Here is a 24,123-nt window from a genome sequence, read left to right on the forward strand (position 1 = left end):
AAAACTGCAAGTCCAGATGGTTTCCCTTGGGAATTCTATCAAACATTTAAGAAAGAAATAATAGTCATCTTACACGAACTTTTTTATAAAATAGAAACTGTTTCCAACTCATTTTATGAGGTCAATATAACCCTGTCAAAAGTTTGACAAGAAAGCACTACAAGAAAATCTGAGACCAACATCTCTCACAATGCAACAATCTTTCACAAAATATTAGCCACTTGAAAGCAAAAACACTAACTACATCATAATCAAGTGGGCTTATTCGGGAATGCAACATTGTCTCAACATTTGAAAATAAATTTTTGTTATTTGCCACATTGACAGAACAAAGGAGAAAAACTATATGACCATATCAATAAATGCAAAAAAAAAAGAAAGAAAAGCCTCTTATAAAATCCAGTAGCCATCATGATTTTATTTATTTTTTAAATAATAATTTTTTATTATGTTATGTTAGTCACCATACAGTATATCCTTAGTTTTTGATGTAGAGTTCCATGATTCATTATTTGCGTATAACACCCAGTGCACCATGCAATATGTGCCTTCCTTAATACCCATCGCCATCATGATTTTAAAACAAAAACCTCTTCACAAACTGTGACTTGAAGGGTACTTCCTGTCAAAGGCACCCAGGAAGGACCTGAAAATAATACCACACTTGCTGGTGAGATATTGAATATTTTTCCCCCAAGACAGTGAACAAGGATAAAATGTTCCCTTGCACCACTTCCATCAGTATTATCCTGGAGGTCCCATCCAGTGTGAAAAGGTAAGAAAAGTTATAAAGGTCAGACATATTGCAAAGGAAGAAATAAAACCATTGGTATTTTTAAAAGCCTTAAACTTAACAAAATTTGAGGAAATTTAACAAAAGCTATAAAAAGCCTGTACAATGAAAACTGTAGCGCGTTACTGCCAAGACTTACACTGCAATTTAATGACTGCTAATTTATTGAAATACTTTGTAAGGAGATAATTTTGGAGGTGTTTTAACGTGTTGATGAAGCTTTCTTCAAGCAGGGCAGAAGCCTTATAAGGCCCTGGAAAGATTTGCATCACCACTGGTCAGTCCTGCTAATAGTTGGTAAAAAATTTTACAACCAAAAAATAAGTCTGAAAGTAGTATGTTCTTCCTCATCCTATCTCGATATTATTGATGTACCCTTCCCATAGCACACAGTATGTGACATTCCAGAAAAGGCAGGGGAAACGCTATTGAAAACACAAGCATTTTAAAATCAATAACACAAGCAACAACAGGTGTTGGAGAGGATGTGGAAAGAAGGGGACCTGTCTGGCGATGTTGCTGGGAATGCAAAGGGGTACAGCCCCTCTGGAGAACAGTATGGGGGTTCCTTAAAAAGTTAGAAGCAGAACTAGCCTAAGATCCAGCAATCACACAACTAGGTATTTACCCAACGAATACAAAATACTAATTCAAAAGGATACATGCACTCTGATGTTTATAGCAGCATTAACTACAATTGCCAAATTATGGAAACAGCCCAAGTGTCCACTGATTGATGAAAAAAAAATGTAGTGAATATATATATATATTCCAGTGTGTATACACGCTGGAATATTAATATATTACTCAGCCACAAAAATAATGAAATCTTGCCATTTGCAAGGATATGGATAGAACTAGAGAGTATTATGCTAAGCAAAATAATCAGTCAGAAAAAGACAAATACCATATGATTTCACTCATGTGGAATTTAAGAAACAAACGAGCAGAGGGGGGAAAAATAGAGAGGCAAACCAAGAAACAGACTCTTAACTACAGAGAAGAAACTGATGGTTACCAGAAGGCAGGTGGGTGGGGGGAAGGGTAAATAGGTGACAGGGATTAGGGAGCGCACTTGTGATAAGCACCGGGTGATGTATGGAAGTGTTGAATCACTGAAACTGATATTACACTGTATGTTAACTAACTAGAATTCAAATGAAAACCTTTTCAAGAAAAGAAAAGAAAACTCAAGCATTTTATCTGGTTGCTATTCCTTGGAGGTCTGATTAGCGCACTCTGCCTCCAGCACCCTCACTCCGAAAGCCACTCCAGGAGCAGCCCATTAAAATCTGCGGGGCGCAGAGCAGTCTCTCTCACCCTTGCTGGAAAAGGACCTGTACCGAAGTGGGCTGTTCCTCTGCTACTAACAGAGGTAGGTCCGTGTAAACAAACAAAATCCACCTGTCCCCTTCCTCTTCTCTCGCCTCCTCGAATCCCTTGACGTTTTTCAATGTTAAGTTTTTGTGAGCTTCGCTCTGGCCAGTTTGTGAACAAAACCATTTGCCCTGTAAACAAACAGAAAAGACCCTCTACTTGTAGATTTTATATATTATCAAGCAATATTTGGGTTTACACCTGCCTTCATCAAGGTGAAATAACTTTAAGATGAATTTAACCATATTCTTATGTTTAGTTTGGTTTTTTCTAGCTAAGATCAGCAAAGCATAGGTAAAAAATCACTGGGAGGATTTTTTAATGGGTGGCCTATTTTGCAGACATTGGCAAAAGAGATGGTTTTTTTTTTTCTGTTTATCAATTCCAAGTTACGGATAAAGGCAGAGAAACAGTTTAATGTCTTGACCATTGGATTGAAACATAAAAAGCATATCTTCACCCCCTAAAAAACTAAATTTTGCAGTATGCAGGGTAATGCCCCCTTCCCAAAAATGTTTTCATCCTACTCCCCAAACCCTGTGAATATGTGATGTTACATAGCAAGGGAGAAGTAAAATTGCAGATAGAATGAAGTTTGCTAATCAACTGATTTTGAGACGGGCAGATTATCCTGGATTATACAGGTGAGCCCTATGTAATTACCAGGGTCCTTGTAAGTGAAAGAGGAGGGGCAGTGTCAGAGAGACTTATCGCGAGAAGACTCAAATGGCCATTGCTGGCTCTGGAGTTGGAGGCAGTTACCAGCTAAGGAATTCGGGCAGCCTCTACCATGTGGAAAAGGTAAGAAAAGAGAGTCTTCTCTGGGAGTTTGAAGGAACACAGCCCTGCTGACACCTTGGTTTTAGCCGTTGAGATGCGTTACAAACTCATGACCTCCAGGGTTAGAAAATAATAAATGTGTGTTGTTTTTAAGCCACTAGACTTGTGGTAATTTGTGACAGAGGCAATAGGAAAGGACATAGCCTCTTTACTGTTAAGTCATGTCATTGAGCAGTTGGGACACACGGTGGCAGTAGTTCGCCAGATTTATCAAAGAAGGCTCCGTTTTGTAATTCTGTATTACTAAGGGCCATGGTTAAATTTTCTTGTAATAAATTTTTTAAAATCATCTCCTCACATTTGCATCGAAGTATCTTTGATATTGTTAGTAAATCCCATAAGTTGGCTTTGGTGAATTTTTAAGTTGATTTCTGGCAATGATTCTTTTTTAATCTAGAAAGATGAACTATAAATAAAAAGAAGCTCCTAGAATATGTCACAAACACAAGAACTTTTTTTGTTTCCAGTGTCTTGAACACTGACAACAGCCCATAGCAGTCACCCAATAAATAATCATTAAATGAAAGAACATCTCATGTCCAATTTGCATACACAAATTGTCAAGTCTTTTCTCGCATTAACCTGAATAGTCTGGAACTTGAAGAAAATCCTTTTGTTCGAGAATTTCAAATTTAGTACTATTCATAGAGCACTCCTTTATTCAAATGTGCTTACAATGCGTTCTTCTTTGTGCTAGAAATGAAACAGCCATTCCGTGTTCTATAGAGCCCTCCCTGCCCTCTCCCCTGGCCAGGCTGGCATGTCCAGTACGAGCTCAACAACCTCAGGCTTCTTCTTCTTCTCCCAGTGTGTGCAGAAGACTTCAGGGAAATGAGCAGTCAGGGCAACAAGGGACCAGAAGTTAATCACCTTGGGAGACAGAGGTACTAGGTACTCTGTACATTTCACTGTGTCTTTCTGTGACCTTGGATGCTTTCTGCCTGCTGCTCCCTCTGCTGAGGGCATTAGGCTCTCTCCTTTGGCTTGTCTGACCCCCAAGTCAAAGCAAGAACATGTCCTCCTTGGAGAGTTTTCCCCGGTATATTCTGCGTCCAGACGTCCTGCAAATTCTGATTCCTCTCTATTCTCGTAACACTTTGTTCTTTCCCTTTTCATATTGTTTTATAGCTCGTTTTGGAGGGTGGCACCAGATTGTAATTTCCCTGTAGAAAAGATTCTATTTTATTACATTTTATGTTCTTAACCCCCAGCCAGGACTGGTAACAAAGTAAATGCTTTTGGAAGGAGGAAAGAAGGAAGGGAGGGTACGAGGGAAGGAGGATAGAAGCAAGGAAGGCTGTTCCATCATTGGGCTCAGACCGCAGATGGGTACAGTAACTGTTGTTGATTTCTTAATATTTAAATATGGGTGTACGCACATATTTTTAATCCAGAAGAAAGAAGTAATCAGGATTACATTCATCATTTAGGTATAATTTCCATTTGCAAACTCTTGGGGTAGTAAATAGAATGAGGCCTAAAATCAAGGCTATCTTTACTCTTTTTTAAAAGATAAGGAATTTGAATGCAATTATAATGTTTTTCTTCAAAGGGGAATGATTTGCCACTCTTTAATTTGATAAAGTTCTTTATGCTTCAAATACAGACTTTTAAATATTAATAAACCTCAGAAAGCAGGAATCAAATCCTCAACCCTTCATGAATTAATTATCACAATTTTAAAAATCCAGTCCTACAAAGCAAATCATAAAGTGCAAAATGGATTTTCCAAATCATATCTTCTTTTTGGTACTAATTCATATTATTAAATAAAATTTTATGCATATTAAATTGAGTATTAATACTATAATTTGACGTTTCCTATTTTTTGGTATTATATAATTTCAAAAATGCTCTTTTTTGCTTCCAATAAAATGACTATAATTATCATTAGATCAACTTTTATTTTTATCAGCATGTTATGTTTGAATAGTATAAAAGATAAAATATTACTAAAAGTGATTTTTACAAAAGAGCAGTCCCTTCTCTTCACCTTCTGATCCCATCATCCACCAAGTACACAATTTCAATTTTTTAAACTATTTTCTCTGACTTTTTAAATTTATTTCTAAATAATATGTATATACTGCTATCCATCGATTCATCTGAATAGACTTACCTGTTGATTTACAGAAGTAATAAGAATTTTAGCTCATTTATCTCCCCTTTCCCTTCCATCATCCTCTCAATAAAATTATATCTCAAATGTCTATTAAATCTATATTCAGTGTTTTCATAATTTTGACCATGTGTATGGAGCCTGTAGTTTAAACGGAGATTACATATCCTTTCTTACATAACTTACTTTTCTCTGGAGTTAATAATTGCTTCATTTTAAAACATTTTCTTAATTTTTTTTGAACAACTGACTAAATATTCCCACATCCTCAACAGCTCTATAAAATGCCTTTCAATTCAATTTTATACAAAACATGTTAAGTGCTTGAAGAATTATGTCTTCGCCTTCCACCTCCCATACCCGCCCACTCCAGTCCCAGAGGGTCCTCCTAGCACCTCACACTGCTGTTCCAGTCTGGATGGTTCCTCTGTGGGCACTTGGTTCCTGTTTTGTTGGGTCTTCCATTTGCCGTCACCCTAGGAATTCTCTTTGTCTTCATTGGATCCTGTCTCCTCAATCCCATGTATCCCCATATCCCAGTATCCTTTTTCTAAATTGAGCCCTTTTGTGTGTGTGTGTGTGTGTGTGTCTTGCATTCATCCACACTTGAGCACATCCTCAAATAGCTTCCTAAGAAAGACGATTGGGAAGTAAATTTTTGAGGCTCTGCATGTCTAAATTGTCTCTTTTCTACCCTTTCACTTGACAGAGAGTTTGGCTAAATAGAGAATTCTTGGTTTGAAAATAACTTAAAAATAAATTTGAGGGTCTAGCCCTATTATCTTCTACCTCCCATTTGAGAAGTTTGATGCCATTCTTATTGACAGTCTTCTATTCATTATCTGTCTCACCATCCCCCCTGGCTCTCCCCCACCCCCTCCATTCCTACCAGAGGCTGTTAGAATCCTCTGTTTATTCCCAGTGTTTAAAATTTCACGATAATGAGTCTTTTGTTGTTGTTGTTGTTTTATTGTTGGTTGGGGTTTTTGTTTGCTTTTGTTTTTTGTCTTTTATTCAATGAGCTGGATACCCAAAGGGACTTTCTGAGAAGAAGCTCATGTTCTTCAGCTCTGGAAAATTCTTCTACGTTATTTTATTCATACTTTCCTCCACCATTCTTTTCTTCTCTTTCTGGAGCTCCTATCATTTAGTGGTTAGGACTTCTGGATAAACCTTCTAGCTTCTTATGTTTTCTTTCTTATTGTCCAGTCACTCAGCATTTTGCTCTATATTTTGGATTCCCTAACCATGTCCTCCACTTTTCTACTCAGTTTCTCATTTCCGCCATCCAAATTTAATTTTTCTAGTGTTGTTGTTCTCCTCCAAATATTCTTTTTAATATTATTATCTTGTTCCTCTTGTATGGCTGTATGCCATCTCTTATTTCTCTGAGGACAGTAATGACTTTTTCATTTTTCTTCTCCCTCCATAGTTTGTTTCTCTGAGTTTCTTTTTTTAAACAGCTTTATTGGGATATCACTCTTTTATCATTAAATTCACTCATTTTAAGTGTCTAATTCACTGATGTTGGGTGTCTTCACTGAATCATTCCACCATCACTACAATCCAGTTATAGAACATTTCCACCACCCCCAAAAGATCTCATGGACCCATTTGCAATTCCTCTCCATTCCCAACTAGTCCCAATCAGCCAATAATCTGCTGTCTCTAGACATTTGCTTTTTCTAGACATTTCATATAAATAGAATGTACAAGATGTACTCCTCTGTGTCTGCTTTCTTTCACTTCACATGCTGTGTTTGAAGGTCGTCTTTGCAGCAGCACACATCAGCAGCCTGTTCCTTTTTTTATTGCTGAAGAGTATTCCTCTGTGTGTTTATGTACCCCATTTTGTCATTCACCCATTGACTATGCCTTTGGGTTGTTTCCACTTTAGGGCAATTATAAACATCCTTTGTTATTTTAATATGTTGAACTCCCTGTTTCACCATTTAGAGGGATTTTACCAAATGAATGCACTCCCTTGCAGTTTGCTAATGTTTAGAGAGGTCAAAAAAGTTATTTGGAAACTGTATGTGTGGCGCGGTGGGGGCTTCATTGTCATTCTTTGAGAAAATTCTCTTTCCTGTGTTTTTCATTCTTTTCTATTGGGCTGGTAGAATTTCCCAGAGATGACGCTACTAATGCCTTGGCTGGAGGATATAATCCTAGCTTCCAGTATTCTAGGAATGGAGAGGAAGAAGGCTAAGATGTCACAAATTTTAGGACATAAACTTTTTTGATGCCCCCATTTTCAGTAAGCGATCCCCTGCCTTCTTTGTGCTTTGTGTGCCTGAGTCCAGAGACCCTCTGTTTTATTCTCTTCTACGGGGCTGGCTGCTCAGAGCAGACGAGAAGACCCGGAGACGCTAATTTCTAAAAAGACTTTGAAACAATCTATTTTTAGCCCTACCATTATCTCTCCTTCTCGCCTATTTCCACAGCTAACTGGTACCCATTTCTGAGCCTGGGGGTTTTGCAGTGTAAAGTAGGTTACATCTCTGCTTTACCCACTGGCCCGTTTAGGATTAGCTTTCTTGGCTCCACTAATCCATCGACCACTTTTCCTTTTACTTTGCAGTGTCCAAAATGTTACTGCTATTGTTTCCGTTCCTACTCTCCTAGGTTTGCACCTGTATAGAAATCCTTCTGCTCTCATTCTCAGAGCATTTTTGTCGTGAATACTTATTCAACCAGCCATATTTAATGAGAATCTCCATTTAATTCGGTAATGAAAAATAAAACTTTCAATTTCAAATAATGTATGTAAATCCCTCGCCCTCAAAGAAGTGCAGCATTACTCACCACTCCGTAAATGTGTGTTCCACGCCGTGACTTCCTTTCAGGAGTCCAGAATGCAAAGGGACCGGGGAAGATTAGCTATGCGATGGAGAAACCTGCCAACCACCACCTCAGCCAGGTGACCAAAGTCAATGTTAACAGGGATAGGTCATGTTCATAGTGTCTACCCTTCATGTGATGTGAGGAGAATGGCACTTTACCTTTGTGGCCTCCCTTCCCTAAACCCACGATCCCAGTCTAATCATGAGAAAAACATCAAACAAATCCCAATAGAGAGACAATTACAAAGTACCTGACCAGTACTTCTAAAAACTGTTAAAGTCCTCAAAACAAGGAGAGTCTGAAGAACTGTTACAGCCCAGGAGGAACCTAAGGAAACATGACAAATAAGTGGAATGAGGTAACCTGGACAGGATCTGGAAACAAAAAAAGAACATTAGGCAAAAACTAAGGAAATCTGAATATTATATGAGCTTTAGTTAATAGAAATGGATCAACATTAGGTCATTAATTGTGACAAAAATACCACACTAAGAGGAAACCAGGTGGGGTGTGGGGCACATGGCAACTCTCTACTATCTTCACAACTTCTCTGGAAATCTAAAATTATTCTTTTAAAGAGTTTATTTAGAAAATTAAACCTCTCTCATTTTTCCTTTGGCTATTTATTGACACCTTCAAGTCCATTGAAATGTGCCAGACTTTGGCTCAATTCTACCTTAGACAAAAACTATCGGCCATCTATTCGAATTTGTTCACCAACCGACGGCTCAGAATGAGGTGTTCTCCTTTCATGAAAGTCAATGGCTTCAATTCCATTGACTTCTGACTTTTTGTAATTTGTACTTTACCACGCTACTATTGGCTTTTGTTTTATATAATTTTCTGGGTTTGTGTGTGAATGCAAGAAACTGCTGGTATGAGAGACCTTTCTGCTTAGATTTAGAGAAACAGGTTTTACTGTCATTGGCATATTTCATTCCTTCTTGAGTTCAAGAAAGTTGCCATTCTCACCATAACAGGTTTGGATTTCTGTTATGTTTACTTTCAAATTACCTCCAGTTCCACATGCACTTTTTAAAAAAATTTTGTTTGGTAAAACATTTATTGAAAAAATATACTCTGAAAGGAGACAAAACGTATTGAGGTTGTTTCCAGTAACTGTGCTTATTAATCCTAATAGTTTGTACATTCATTTGGATTTTTTACATACATAATCATGCTACCTGCAAATAATGACAACTTTATTTTTTCTTTTCCAAAAAAAGTTTTTTTTACTTTTTCTTCTACCTTTTGTTTCTTTTTCTAAATTTTTTAAAAAATTTATTTATTTGACAGAGAGAGCAAGTAGCAGAGAGGGAGGGAGAAGCAGAGTCCCTGTTGAGCAGGGAGCCCAATGCAAGGCTCAATCCCAGGACCCTGAGATCGTGACCTGAGCCAAAGGCAGATGCCCAACAAACTCAGCCCCCCAGGTGCCCACCTTTTGTTTCTTTTATTCTTCTTGCTGTATAGCACTGACTAGTACCTCAAGTACAATGTAGAATGGAAGTGGTGGTAGTGATCATTCCTGTTTTAATTCCAACTCAAGAAGCAAGTGTTCAAAATTCACTATTAAGTAAAATGTAGTTCCTGATTTTTTTAAAAAAAGGTCCTCTTGATGAAGTTAAGGTAATTCTTTTCCTACAGTCGACCTTTTAACAACATGGGTTTGAACTGCATGAGTTCACTTATACACAGATTTTTTTTTTTAACTACAGTACAGTACTATAAATGTATTTTCTCTTGTTATTTTCTGAACATTTTTTCTCTAGCTTACTTTATTGTAAGAATACAGTGTATAATACATACAATGTACAAAATGTGTTAATCAACTGTATCTTATTGGTAAAACTTCTGGTTTAGAGTAGGCTATTAGTAGTTAAGTTTATGGGGACTCAAAAGTTCTATGAGGATTTTTGAATGCATGGGAGGGTGCATTGCCTAACCTCTGCATTGTTCAAAGTTCAACTGTAGTTTGTTGAGAGAGATTTTTTTTTCTTGATCATACTTTTTCTGCATCTATTGAGATAATTATACGTTATTTTTCAATGAGTTACATTGATTGAATTTTTTAAAAAGAATTATACTCCTTTATTAGCATTTTTTTCAGTTTTAGGAATAACTTCTTATATCACTATTAAATCAACAGAGCTAGAATGATTGGGTTTCAATAGTTGGTTTCTTTTCTAATAGACATGGCACCTGGAAAACAATGTTTTATTTTTCTGCTAACGAGACAGACTGATAAAGCTGTTGGTCCCATGGCTGCCAATCTTTGTTTAAAAGAAGATAACAAAAGATACAGAAAGCTAAGAAGTATTTTTTGGAAACTGAGTCTATGCTCTCCTCTCCCTCTGGGTGATAGAGGAAGGGGTGGGACTGCAGTTTCAGGACATTGGTCTCTCTTTTTTTTAATTCAATTAATTAACATATAATGTATTATTAGTTTCAGATGTAGAGGTCTGTGATCCATCAGTCTTAGGTAATACCCAGTGCTCATTACATCACGTTCCCTCCTTAATGTCCGTCACCCAGTTACCTCATCCCCTCCACACCTCTCCCCTCCACATGCACTTCTTCAGCATCTCCTCAATTTAAACCTTTCCACAAGTACAGGGGCGCCTGGCTGGCTTGGTTGGAAGAGCATGTGACTTGTCATCTCAGGGTTGTGGGTTCAAGCCCCACATTGGGTATAGAGATTACTAAAAAAACCCAAAAAACTAAAACCCATGAATAAACTTAAAATTAAAACATAATAAAAAATAAACTCCACAAGTGCAAATTCTTTTATACTTATCAAAAATCGAGAGAGAAATCACAAAGTCTTTAACCCGCCAAAAGTGAAATCTGTAATTAGGGTATTTTCTAATAGAGATACGTACCTTAAAAATATATTTTGCTTGCATTATGCTAAGCCGAAGAGGTAAGACAGAGAAAGACAAATACTGTGTATCACTTATATGCAGAATCTAGAAGCCAAACTCCTATGAATAGAAGTAGATATCTGAAGAATATTCAAGGATAAGGGGGTTTTTATGCTAAGTCTCAAAAATGATGGTTACCAGGGGCCAGGGTGAGGGGGCAATAGAGAGATGTTGCTTAAAAAGTACAAACTTCTAGTCATAAGAGGAAAGTGTTCTGGTGATCTAATATACAGCCTGGAGTTGCAAAATGATCACCACACTAAGTCTAGTTAACATCAATATTTTCACTATTAAATAAGGTGAATTGCTCCATCAAGCCATGTGGGATGTGATGCATCCCATTTATGCTGCATATAGCGAGGGCTTCACATGACTTGCTCATTGCTCTGCACACCACTCGGGGGTAGGGAGGTACCAAGGGAAGTTAAATGAATAGCTCAAAGACTTCAAGAGTCCTCTCTCTTTCCTCATCTTCTCTCTGTAATTCTCAGAGTGTTGCCTTTTGATTCAGATGTTTTCATGGTTGCAGAAAGGCCAGTAGCTCCAAGGATCCAACTCTTGTACAACAGTTTCCAAACCCTGGCAGAAGTGAAGAGGCCTGGCTTTTCCTCCTGTGCCTTTTAAAGAGTTATAAAACTGTCTTCAGACCACCCAGTGTACTCTCATGTCTCTGGCTGGATTCTCATCCCATGCTCCTTTCTAAACCAATCATGAACTAATCAAGAGGCACACTTTGTGGCTCTTCAGAAGGACTCTGTCTCTTCTGAAGTCCATGGTTATTGGATGTGGGGGGAGGAGGGACAGGATAATCTGCTAGCAAGAAAGAGGGAAAATCTGTGAGCAATCAGTATCCGTCTTCCACAATCAATGGCAATGAACACCTTTTCTCGAGGTTAGCATTTCCCCTGGTCGATTTTTGTATTGCTGTACGAATAGTCTGCTGCTCGAGTAGTTTTATAATATGTCTTGATATCTGTGAAGACCAGTCCTTCCTCAAAATTGCTGAGCCCTTTGCTCATCCGTATGAATTTTAGGAACCATTTAACCAAGTTTCCTGAAACACCCTGTTGGGATTTTTGGGTGATATAACATCATGCAGATTTATTTGAAGGAACTGACATCTTTATAGTATTAAGTCTTCCCATCTAGGAACATGGCGTAACTTTCTGTGGTAAACAAATTCTTTGCCCCTCCTTCTAGGGGGAGCCCATTTTGCCACCTCTTGTATCTGGGCTGGCTTTGCTGTTTGCTTTACCCGGTAGAATGTAGCAAAAGTGACCTTTTGCAAGCTTCAGAGCTTAGGGTACATGAAGTGATACGGTTTCTGCTTTCACTCTTGGAAGGCTGCCTTGAGACCGCCATACCATAATGAAGCCCAGGATAAAAGAGCATATGGAAAGAGAAACGCAGCTGTCTCAGCTAGGTTCAGCACCCAGCCAGCTGACCTGCCAGCTGATTGCAGCTGTGTGAATGAGCCTATGCGAAAGCAGCAGAGAATTGCTTAGCCAACCCGCAGAATTACATGAAATGATGAATTGTTGTTGATTTAAGCCATTAAGTTTGAGGGTATTTTATTCCACAACAAACACTAGCTGAACAAGAAATTGGTCCCGAGAAGTAGGATCTGCTTTAGGAACAAGGTAACGCATGTGCTGTGGCCTTGGGACTGGATAGCGGAGATAGATGACCAGGGCAATGAAGAGACTGTTAGCGGAAGCTTGAAAAAGCAGTGGGAAAACTACAATTGAAGTCCAGAAGGATGGTAAACCATGTTTTGTGCTAGTGAAAAAATTGGCAAAAGTGTTATCAACACCACATGAAGCAAAGGAACCAGTTGGCTACATGTAGAATCATGAGAAATATTGAATTGTTATTGTATTGAGACCATAAAACAAGTTTTAGGATGGTTTTATACAATGCATAATTGAAACACTAATAAACTAGTGTTATGGACTTAATTTTTTCCCCTCAAAAATGCATATGTTGAGGGGCGCCTGGGTGGCACAGCGGTTAAGCGTCTGCCTTCGGCTCAGGGCGTGATCCCGGCGTCATGGGATCGAGCCCCACATCAGGCTCCTCCGCTGGGAGCCTGCTTCTTCCTCTCCCACTCCCCCTGTTTGTGTTCCCTCTCTCGCTGGCTGTCTCTATCTCTGTCAAATAAATAAATAAAATCTTTTTAAAAAAATGCGTATGTTGAAGCCCTAAACCCCAATATAACTGTATTTGGAGGCAAGACCTTTAGGGATGTGATTAAGGATAAATGAGGTCACAAGAATAGGGCCCTAATCCAATAAAACTGGTTTCCTTATGCAGGGAAGAGACACCAGAAATCTAGTAACCTGTCTGTAGACATTCATTAAAAAATTTTTAAAGATTTTATTTATCTATTTGTCAGAGAGAGCACGAGCAGGGGAAACAGCAAGCAGAGGGAGAAGCAGGCTCCCCACCGAGCAGGAAGCCCAAAGCGGGGCTTGATCCCAGGACCCTGAGATCATGGCCTGAGCCGAAGGCAGACACTTAATGGAATGCTCCACCCAGGAGCCCCATGGATTTTTTTTTTTTAAAGATTTATTTATTTATTTATTTATTTATTTATTTATTTATTTATTTATGTATTTGACAGAGAGAGACAGCCAGCGAGAGAGGGAACACAAGCAGAGGGAGTGGGAGAGGAAGAAGCAGGCTCCCGGCGGAGGAGCCTGTTGTGGAGCTCGATCCCAGAATGCTGGGATCACACCCTGGGCCGAAGGCGGATGCCTAACGACTGTACCACCCAGGCGCCCTGATCCCATGGATTTTTTTTATACGGATAATATTGTCAGAAAAGGATGATGTTCATTTCAAATTATTATAGTTCATTTATTTTTCCCTAGCAAAGACAGCAACATTTAATATTTTCATTTAATTTTGTAATAGATGTTATATTCACATGCTTTAAGAAATATTAAAAGGTGTGTGGCAGGGGCTCCTGGGTGGCTCAGTCAGTTAAGTGTCTGCCTTCAGCTCAGGTCATGATCCCAGGGTCCTGAAACCTAGCCCCTGGTCCAGCTTCCTGCTCAGTGGGGAGCCTGCTTCTCCCTCTCCCTCTGCCCCTCCCCCTCCATTGCTTGTTCTCTCTCTCAAATACATAAAATCTTAACAACAACAACAATTTTTTTTAAAAAGGATGTGTAGTGAAAAGTCATGCTGTATCTGTCATTCTTTTGTCTTATCGTAATGGCAAATACAGTATTGACCAATATGGCTATCAGCAGATATCTCTGCCTCCTAGCTGCCTTTGATTAAAATGTTTCTGAATTTTGCACTAAAATGTTGATGTTTTCAATAGGCCTTTTTTTTTTTCAATAGATTTTTGAGAGAGATACTTAGTTCATCATGTTAAAGAAGTTACTTTCCACTTTATATTGCTAAAAGCTTATTTATCATGATTATGAATGAAATCTTATCAGATTTTTTGTCTATTTTTGAGGTACAACTTATATACAGTAAAATGCACAGATCATAGGGATGCCTCTGTGGCTTAGTTAAGCATCTGCTTTCAGCTCAGATCATGATCCCAGGATCCTGGGATCCAGTCCCACATCAGCCTCCTTGCTTAGCGGGGAGACTGCTTCTCCCTCTGCCTGCTGCTCCCCCAGCTTCTGCACTTGCTTACTCTCTCTCTCATAAAAAATCTTTAAAAAATGCCCAGATCATAAGTGTATATTTTAATGAGTTTTGATATGCATGTGCCCATGTAACCCCTCTCAAGCACAGAACATTCTCTGGGGGTGCCTGAGTCGGTTAAGGGTATGGATCTCAGGGTTATGAAATTGAGGACGCCCCTCTCCCCGCCCGCTTCAGGCTCGGCAATCAGCAGGGAGTCTGCTTGAGAATCTCTCCCTCTGCCCCTCCCCCCAATTGTGCACATGCTCTCTCTCTCTAAAATAAATAAATCTTAAAAAAAAAAAAAAAAAAGGACACAGAACATTCTCATCACCGTAGAAAATTCCCTTATGCCTACCCCACTCTCCTGGGACAATCAAATTTCTGATTTTTCACATTAGATTAAGTATGTCAGTCCTAGAACATGATGTAAATCGAATCATTTGGTATGTACTCTTTTGTTGTATCAGTAGTTTGTTTCTTTTCTCCCTCTTTTTTTATTATGAGTAATATTCCATTATATGAACAGGTACTATTATTTTAGCTTTAAACAGTCAAAAATCCTTTAAGGAAATAAAAAAAAAGTCATTTATATTTACCCACAATTTTTTTTTTTAACCATTACTTCCACTCTATGTTCCTTTGTGTAGATCTGAGTTTCCATGTAGTACCATTTTCCTTCAGCCTCAAGAATACTTTTTTCGACCTGTCTTATCATTTGGAAATGCTGATGATGAGTTCGCTCAGCTTTTGCTTAACAGAAAGATGTCTTTAGTTTGCATTCATTTTTGAAGAACATTTTTTTCTGAATATAGAACTCCAAAATTATAGGGTTTTATTTTCTTTTAGCACTTTACAGATGTTGATCCTCTGTATTATGGCTTTCATCATTTCTGACTGAGAATTCAGTGCCATGTCATCACTGTGCCCTATATGTAATGTGTCTTCTTTCTCTGGTTGCTTTTAAGATTTTCTTTTCATCTTTGGTTTTTAGTCATGTGACTAATAGGACAATAATATGCCTAGTATGGGTTTCTTTGTGCTTATTCTGCTCAGGCTTCACTGAAATTCTTGAATTTGTAAGCTGGTATTTTTCATCACGTTTTATCTTCAAATATTTCTTTCTGCAGCATATTCTCTCTTCTCCTAGGTTTCCAGTTGTTATACAGGACCCCAAGTCTACTCATTTTTTATATTCTACTGATTTTTCTCTGTTTTTCTAGTTTGGTTAGTTCCTGTTTTCCTCTCTTTAAATGCACTGATCTTCTCTCCTATGGTATCCAATTGATTGCAAATCTCATCCAGTAAATTTTTTATTTCAGAAATTTTCTTGCATGTTGAAGGCACTCAAATGCCTGGTGATCCCTGTCTATTCATTTATATTTAAGAATGGGACACAGAAAAGCTGACTGGGAGCTTTGTGTTTGTAAACAAGTTTTTTGGCTTTGCTGTAGAGTGATCATGTGGGAGCAGTAGGCATTATCTCAGAGAACAAAGAAAGGCAAAAATACAGAAGTCTCTTCTTTAGGACCAAATTCTCCACGAAGAAACTTCTAAATTTTTTCCTACCTAGTAGATACCTTGCTGCAAGCATTTTTTCTGGGAGAGAGACAGTGACAGAGAGACTTAGGTTGGGGTGGATAGAATAATAGCCATCTTTCCTCTTGATCATCTGACACAAAGAAGACAAAACAACCAATGCTGATAACAGACTTAGACATCCTCATCATCTTTTCAAAGCCTCATTTAAAAATCTGAACAGATCATCAAGGATTACCCAGACATTTGCTTTTCCATCAGTTCTGTTTTCAGCCCTATTTCTCATTCTTGCCCTTCAAAGTATGTTCCGTCTTTTGTCTCAAATTCTCTAGTTCAGGTCTCCCATCAGGGAATCCAATCAGTGGAAGCCTGTTGTTAGGGGAGTCCGAGTGATGTGGTTCACAGCAGTCAGCCTCCCAGGAGCCCAGAGCAGGATGGAGAGTGCATCTCCAGAAAGCAAAAAGGAGAAGGATCAGCACGTGAAGATTTTGAGAGATAGCTGCTGCATAACTTGGGGAGAAATCAAGACATGCAAGCAGTCTAACCATTCTCAACCGGCTGAAACAAAACTGCAAACCATCTTGTGAAAAAAAAGAAAACGACACCAAACAACTTCTTCACTTTACTTTTGATGCCTGTCATATGTAGAAATACATGAGGATGGAAACACAGGCATTTCAAATTAGAAAACAAGATTGTTTCATATTGCATGCTTATGCCTTAAGGTGACTCCTAATTTATCACTTCAGTGATGGAACCAATTGCTACTCAAGGAGATAAGAAAGGGGCAAAATTGTCAGCTCTGACTTAGTGGAACTGACCAGGCCAAGGCATCAAGCGACGTTTCCAATGTGTGCAATTTCAGGAAATGTCTCAGTCTTGTCATGGATGTCCCTAAGGATTTGTTTAAAAATTCAAATGTCACATATCTATTGTATGCTGAGAAATCCACTGTGCCTTCGGTTGTACGTTCTAGATGACAGGTTAACATGATCCCGTGAGTGAGACTATTTATTCCTTGCCTATTACTTAACGCTTAATGGTAGGCCAGGCTACTTTTCCTTTTGTTAATAATAAACCCCAATCAGTATTTGATTCAAAATTATGTTTCACTTGGCAAAGCTGTGGCTGACATTTTGATACTTTGTATCTGGTGTAAGTATTTATCAAGTAGTGTGTTGTATTTCAGGTTGATGATTTTTCCTACTAGGAATCAGTGGTGGGATTCAGGGACCCATGAAACCCCTAAAATTGGTTCCAAAATGTTTGACATGCATACATTTCTCTGGGAAAAAAATCTATTGTTTCCATAAATCCTTTGAAACTAAGCCTTCCTTTGCCCTTCTAAATTAATTAGCTCTCCTCTACCTAGTTTTCATCAATGGCCCTTCCACTTTTATCTCATTGTTTGGGCTTCCATATTTTCATTTATTAGCTATTATAGGGGATTCTCAAGAGAGAGAAAGATAAACAAGTGTGATCAGCTGTTTTTAATGTTGAGAAACCATGGCTGAATACAAATGTATTGAAAAGGAAACTAGATGAAGGATGGGAGGAAAAAGGTTTTTTTCAAAATAGAGATAAGAATGTATAACAAAGATGCCCTCACTGACAGTCTTGATGGCTTGCCTTATGGTGCTTATGTGAGAGAGTTTGGGGTATAAGCAATACAAAGTAAGACCATCGTTTCCCTGAATTTAATGATTTTCCCTTGAATAGTATTAGTTTCACGGTCCTGGGTTAGGACCCATTGTCTTTTTGAGAATTCCATCATACTTACTTGGGGTTTTACAAGATGGTGGGATAATCTCCTTGAGCCTGGCAGGATGATTATAAGCAGCCCCATGATAAAATAGTTGGTACTCCCTCCTAGGAATGGTGCATTGATATAAAGGAATTTCTGCCTGTTTTGGCAATATTACATAGATATGGGATAAGCAAGGGGTCTTAAACTCAATGTCTGTTGGAAGCTGGGCCAGTATGCGGCAGACAAGTAGTACTGGACCAAAGAAATTATGTTCTATATCCAAAGGGGGCAGCCTTTACTCAACTCCATTTTTTTTTTGGATAAAAAAAAAATACAATTTGTAGAAGTTGGCAACTAATTCAAAACATTTTAAAACACTGTGTGGGATGAACATATGTTTTGAGGGTGTATTTGGCCCCAGGGCTGCTGGTTTGGGATCTCTGGTGTAAAGGAGTCGTTCCCAAGCCTGGCTGCAGATCAGAATCATCTGTGGAGCTTAAAAAACACAGATGCCCAGTCCCCTCCCCAGACTTGCTGAATCGCATCTCTGGGGGTGATGCTGATGCACGGCCAAGTTTAAGAACCACAGAGCAAAGAATTGGTTGATGGAACAGCATTAACCATCCTTAAAGCTACAAAATTAAAAAATGATCACAATAGAGGAAGTCAAGATAAATGAATAAACTGTCACCCCTGCAGGAGAGCAAAAATGGTGAAGACGTCTAGGAATGCCTTTAAATGTTTTTCTCCCATGTTTCAAATTTTATTTTTTGGATCTTTTTTTTATAGAGTTGAGTGTTCCAATGTAGTAGCCACAACTACATTAGATTTTAATAAGTTTATATTTTAATTAAAATGAAATAAAATTTAAAATTCAATTGATTATTTGCACTAGCCACATTTCAAGGGCTAAGTAGCCACATGTGGCTTGTGGCTTTGTAGGGGACAGTGCAGATCTAGTCCATTTCCAACATTACAGGAAGTTCTATTTGTCAGCCCAGGTATAGAGATTATACATGAAATCAAGAGAACTTTGTAGGCCTTTTAAGCCACTCATGTGGGATTCTGATATTTCAAGGGAGTGGTAATTATTAGAATAGAATAAAACATTTCTGAATTGGCCACATGGGTCTATGCCCTTAAAATGTGTGATGCTTTCCCTAATGAAAATTAATTAGTAAATATGGAAATTTATTTTTAAGTGCAGAAGTATTCATGCAATCATTGGATAAATATTTATCCAGTACCTTTTATGTGCCAAGCACTCTGCTCTTTGTGTTTTTAAATTATTCACGGAACCGAGTAAGGTAAAAAAATTGGTTCAGTCAGCTTCCAAGAGTTCTATTCCCAGGTATATATATTACTCTTAGTTTTCAGTCTACTTTCCCCCTTTTATTTATTTATTTTTAAAGATTTTATTTATTTATTCAACAGAGATAGAGACAGCCAGCGAGAGAGGGAACACAAGCAGGGGGAGTGGGAGAGGAAGAAGTAGGCTCATAGCGGAGGAGCCTGATGTGGGGCTCGATCCCACAACGCAGGGATCACGCCAAGCCGAAGGCAGATGCCCAACCGCTGTGCCACCCAGGCGCCCCTACTTTCCCCCTTTTAATTCTATGGAATTCCCTTTAATGCAACAGCTATATTAGGTTGAAACATGTTATTTGGAATATGTCATGTAGTTTGACGGTTAAAAGGAAGAAGAGAAAGGCAGCACTAGCTACTAGCAGAGAAATATTCTCTTTGCTGAAAAAGCGTAGATGGCCCGTGATGAGTTTTGATCCGACCATGACTAGGCAAGGATGTGACACTTGCCCAGCAGTGTGACACATCTAACCAGAGCAGCATTCTAAACAGCCATTCAATCCCTGTGAATGCATGCTTCTTACTCCTACTCAGGAGACATTCAGTGGGATAAAAATCCAGAGAGGCAGACAAAACAGAAGGAATCCTAAAGTTAGAGGCTTTAGGCCTTGGGGTTAAGAGCAAACTTTTAAATTTGTACAAAAGTCTGAACTCTTGGGAATCATCATAAATAAAAGAAAAAAGTAGACTTTAGGTACAGAAATCATTAAATAATTTAGAAGAAAGCACTGTTGGGTAATGTCAAGAATTGTTTAATCCAACTTTATGAAGATGTTGATTAAGATAAGACCAAGCAGGGTGATAAATAGTCACCAGGCACAAGATGGGAGTAAAGTGGCCCCACAGAAGATGGAATGGCTTGGTGCCTGGAAGTCTCTTCTCTAATCATGAACAGTTAATGAATTCCTCAGGGACATGTGGATTGTATTCTAAAATGGTCCAACAAGTTAACTTATATTTTGTCTGTAGTATAAATCTGAGTATTTTATAGTCTCCATGTGGCTCTTAGAATAATAATAAAGGCTGGGATTGCTTCTGGAATGCAATAAGTACTTGAGTCCTTATCTTCCTAGTGGTTACATGTCTCTGATAGTGTTAAGGAGTCATTACTGAGGAACTTGATTCTGGGAGTTTTACTGTAGTCTCCTTGTAGGATTAGAAACCCTGGTTACCTAATCTTCTCTCATGGCATGAGCCACCTCCTTTATGAAAATGTCAGCCAGGCCAGTTGGTTCACCATCAATGAATGAAAAAAAAGTACCACAGTGACTTGAGTTTCTCTCTCTCTCTTTTTAAAAAAGATTTACTTATCTGAGAGACACAGAAGGGGAGAGGGTGTGCAGGGGCTTGGGGCAGAGGGAGAGGAAGAGAGAAACCTCAGCGGACTGCATGCTGAGCCTGTGGCAGGGGCTCGATCACATCACACCAAGACCATAACCTGAGCCGAAACCAAGACTTGGACACTCAAACAAGTGTACCATCCAGTCACCTCAAGTTTCTCTCTTTCAAACACACACATATACATCCCCATATTTATAGTTCATATGACATGCCAGGTCTTATGTTACATGGCAGGGGGCAAAAGATCACTAAGACACCCACTCTACCCTTGAGGAACTCGTATTCTGGAAGATGAACAAATAATTACTATATGATGTAAAAAATTGCAATAACAGAGATACAAAATTGAAAGTGACATGAATACATATAAAAGGAGATTGTCTAGGGATTGTGGATAAGTCCTCCTTTATTTAATGTTGACTTTACAACAAAGAAAGAGCAACAAGGGTAAAGAAAATTTTGATATGTTGTTAGATCCAAGGTTATAATATTATTGTTTTAATCTTGGTCATCATCCTGTGTTGAAATAGCCCCTAAACTTCCTACTTCCAGACAAACCAGCTGAAGGAAGAACTTGGAGTAAGGCCAAGAATGAACTAAGTACTAGATGGGAAATAGATTCTTAAAACCTAGAAGCGTCTGGGATATGAAACACCAAATAGGTGAGTCTATTGTTTTGGCTGAGCAAAAGAGGGTAAAGGATATGGCAAAAGAGAGCCTTGGCTCAATATCAGGAGGAGTTTGATAGACTTGTTTTTCAAAGTAACGTGTGTGGAGCTGACTGGTTAATTGTGAGGAACAGTGATCTGGAACAAAATGCAACTAGATCCACTAAATGAAGTTTATACCAACGTAATTACTTAGAGAAATAAAGGGACATCTTGGGTTTTGGCTAATTTGCTTAGTGACTATTTATGTTAGGTAGACCTGCCCATGAGATAGCAGTCATCTTTGTATCAACATTATGAAAAGCAGGGCCATCATCTGTCATTGCAAAAATATCATTGTGGGTGGGGGTAATAAGCTTAAATAAATCTTTAATATCTGAAAAGACCCTAAGCCCTCAGGTTGCTTTTTCTCTGGATGGAAAGCAAGAACTCTCTCTGGGAACTATTTGTTTCCTGAATGATCTTGTCCCCGCCCCAGTTCATCTCAGTTTACCATGTAGTCTAATATCAAGAGTTCTTGAAGATGGAATTTGTCCTCCATCTGTAGTACTGGGGTTTAAGTACCCCAGATTCCAATTTGGTGGGTACACTGACTGTACCAATTGTTAACTATTTTGAATATTAACAAAAGATAGAGATGTACATGATGAAGAATAAAATAAGGTGACTGATTTTAATAGACAAATTAGTACTTTCAAACTGACAAACTTAAAAATAGTCTTCTTGGATGAGTCCTCTTCAGAACATTTTAAAAACAACATCAAAAATTTTCCCTTCAGATATTTCTGGAAGGAAAACATTCATTTGGATGTATAAATTATGGTCTGATTGTTAAGAAATCATTTATGGTATTTAAAGTTGTGCATGTGTGTGAGATCTCATATTAGACCACCACGATTGCATGGCGTTATTAATGCAAATACTTTTCTTTTGAGCTGTGCTCACCAACCCCCATTGAGAATGGAAAACAAATCACACAATGTGACAATCTTAAGCTGCACCTAAGTACAAGCAGCAAAATAAAACAAAATACCAGAAGAGCCGAAAAGCATGTAATTTTATGTCTTTGCAGCTGCCGGAGGGTTAGGGTGGGGAGGGGCGGGGGTGGGGATATTTGTGACTGATGAAAAAAATGTAAGAAGCTGAACTAACTCACTCTGTCAGGTCAGCTCTCTGCTATGTCAGGTGAAAATGTACCCTGAGTATCTGTACTTACCTTGCTATCTGAGGAAGCAAGCATGGGCCCCATTTAGATTAAGAGAGGGGCAAGAAGAGGGATATTCAAAACCCTTGTAATGGGGATCCCAACCTGTCTGCCCTTGGCATTTATCTGTGTGGAAAATGTTATGAAAAGTGCTGTCCAGGGACCAGACATGTATTAAATGCCAGGATCTATTTAAGTGATGAATCTAGATCATAAAACTATAGTTATACAGAACTTACAGTGTTAAAAACAGTTTTCCATACTCTGTCCTGGTACAGGACTCTGGATATTTTTCACCCTCTTTTTATAGATGAAGAACTTATGACTCAGGGAGGGTAAGGGATTTTGCTCATGACCACACATCCAATGAGAAGTTGAGGACACACCCAGGCTCCTCCGATCTCACTCATTCTACATTGATCTATAGCAGTGAGCAAAGACTTGGTGGAAGGAGAAGTCTGACCTCAGGGTCCGTCAGGTAACATGGCTGCTTCTACACGTGGTCTGTGGCTACCCTGGCAACCGATTGGGCCCCCCTTCAGCAAGAGTGTCCCACTTGTGCATATGGACCTACCTTGTGGCAGAATCAGGACCTCGGGCCTTCTTGGTATGCACCCTCATTCCCAGCTCAGTGCCTGGCATATACAGAGCACCTTGCAGATGTTTGATTAAAGATCCTGAAATATTGCCAGGGCATAAAGGAGAGAGCTGGCCCAGCTACTTGACTCACCCACTGGGGGTGGGCAACGATCACCATGTTTAGCTATTAACAACACTCTATTGGGAAACCTACTTTTTGCCAACTCAAGAGGTCTCATTCCTTGCACACAGGGGCAGGAAAGAGAAACGTTTTCCTATTTAACCAGATGAGAGTAATTTTGATTTGTCTAATCACTGCCCCAGTCCTGCCAGCCATGTGGAAAAGAAGGACATTCATTAAGTTTTCACTCATTCAGGAATTCGGCTTTGTTTAGTCAGTCCCAAGGGTCTTATTGCACGTCTGAGATGAGAGAGCGAGGCCTCTCCAGGAATTCACTTGATTGACAGGGGGCTGCCCGTGTGTGTGTGTGTGTGTGTGTGTGTGTGTGTGTGTGTGTGTGTGAGATGGAGCCTGGGAGTTAGACCCCACCCTCTGTCTTATGGGCGAGCCCGTCCTGGGGGCTTTGGGAGTGTCTGCAGCACCCCCTGCTCCCACTTCTGCCAGCCTAAAGGAATGTCAAGTTCAGGGAAAGTGCTCCAGTCAGTGGGGAAAATTAACTCGCCATCATCTGTCACATAAGACTTGTCTTGTTAGTTCACTGCTCTGCGTGGCTACCTAGTCGTAGGCCACTAACCACCAAACCAACTTGATAAACTAAACTATGCCTGAACCATTAATCCAGCTTCGCTCTGTGTAAGTAGGAAATTACCCTGGAAGAAAAGCTAAAGCAAAGGGTCACATTCCAAGTTGCTGGGTGCTCTGACAACCTTTCTCCCGCTTCCAGATGGTACCCCCTCCCCACCCTTACGTAGCATGGAAACTGCCTTCACAAAATCATTTTAGTGAGGCGTTATCACTTGTATCTTCAGACTGCAATAATTCTTAGCAATTACCACTGGCCTACAATTATTGATTTGAGCATTTCCACATAGATTACTCATTTCCTCCTTTTCTGTGTGTTTTTAATCCCCAACAGGGCTCTCGTGTGGAAACAATGGGCACAGAAAGCACTTGGAAGGA

The 24,123-nt window shown here is 39.0% G+C and overlaps 1 protein-coding gene across 1 annotated transcript in view; it reads left to right on the forward strand.

Moving 5' to 3' along the window:
* The first annotated feature begins 1,859 nt into the window (after positions 1–1,859).
* The window catches only part of PDZD2 (PDZ domain containing 2), a 379,909-nt gene continuing 357,645 nt past the window's right edge, over positions 1,860–24,123 (forward strand). Inside the window, exon 1 of the mRNA XM_057312176.1 lies at positions 1,860–2,168. The gene's annotated coding sequence lies outside the window, so the exon portion shown is untranslated. The remainder of the gene's footprint in view (positions 2,169–24,123) is intronic.

Source organism: Ursus arctos, unplaced genomic scaffold, assembly GCF_023065955.2.
Source record: "Ursus arctos isolate Adak ecotype North America unplaced genomic scaffold, UrsArc2.0 scaffold_15, whole genome shotgun sequence".
Classification (NCBI taxonomy): Eukaryota; Metazoa; Chordata; class Mammalia; order Carnivora; family Ursidae; genus Ursus; species Ursus arctos.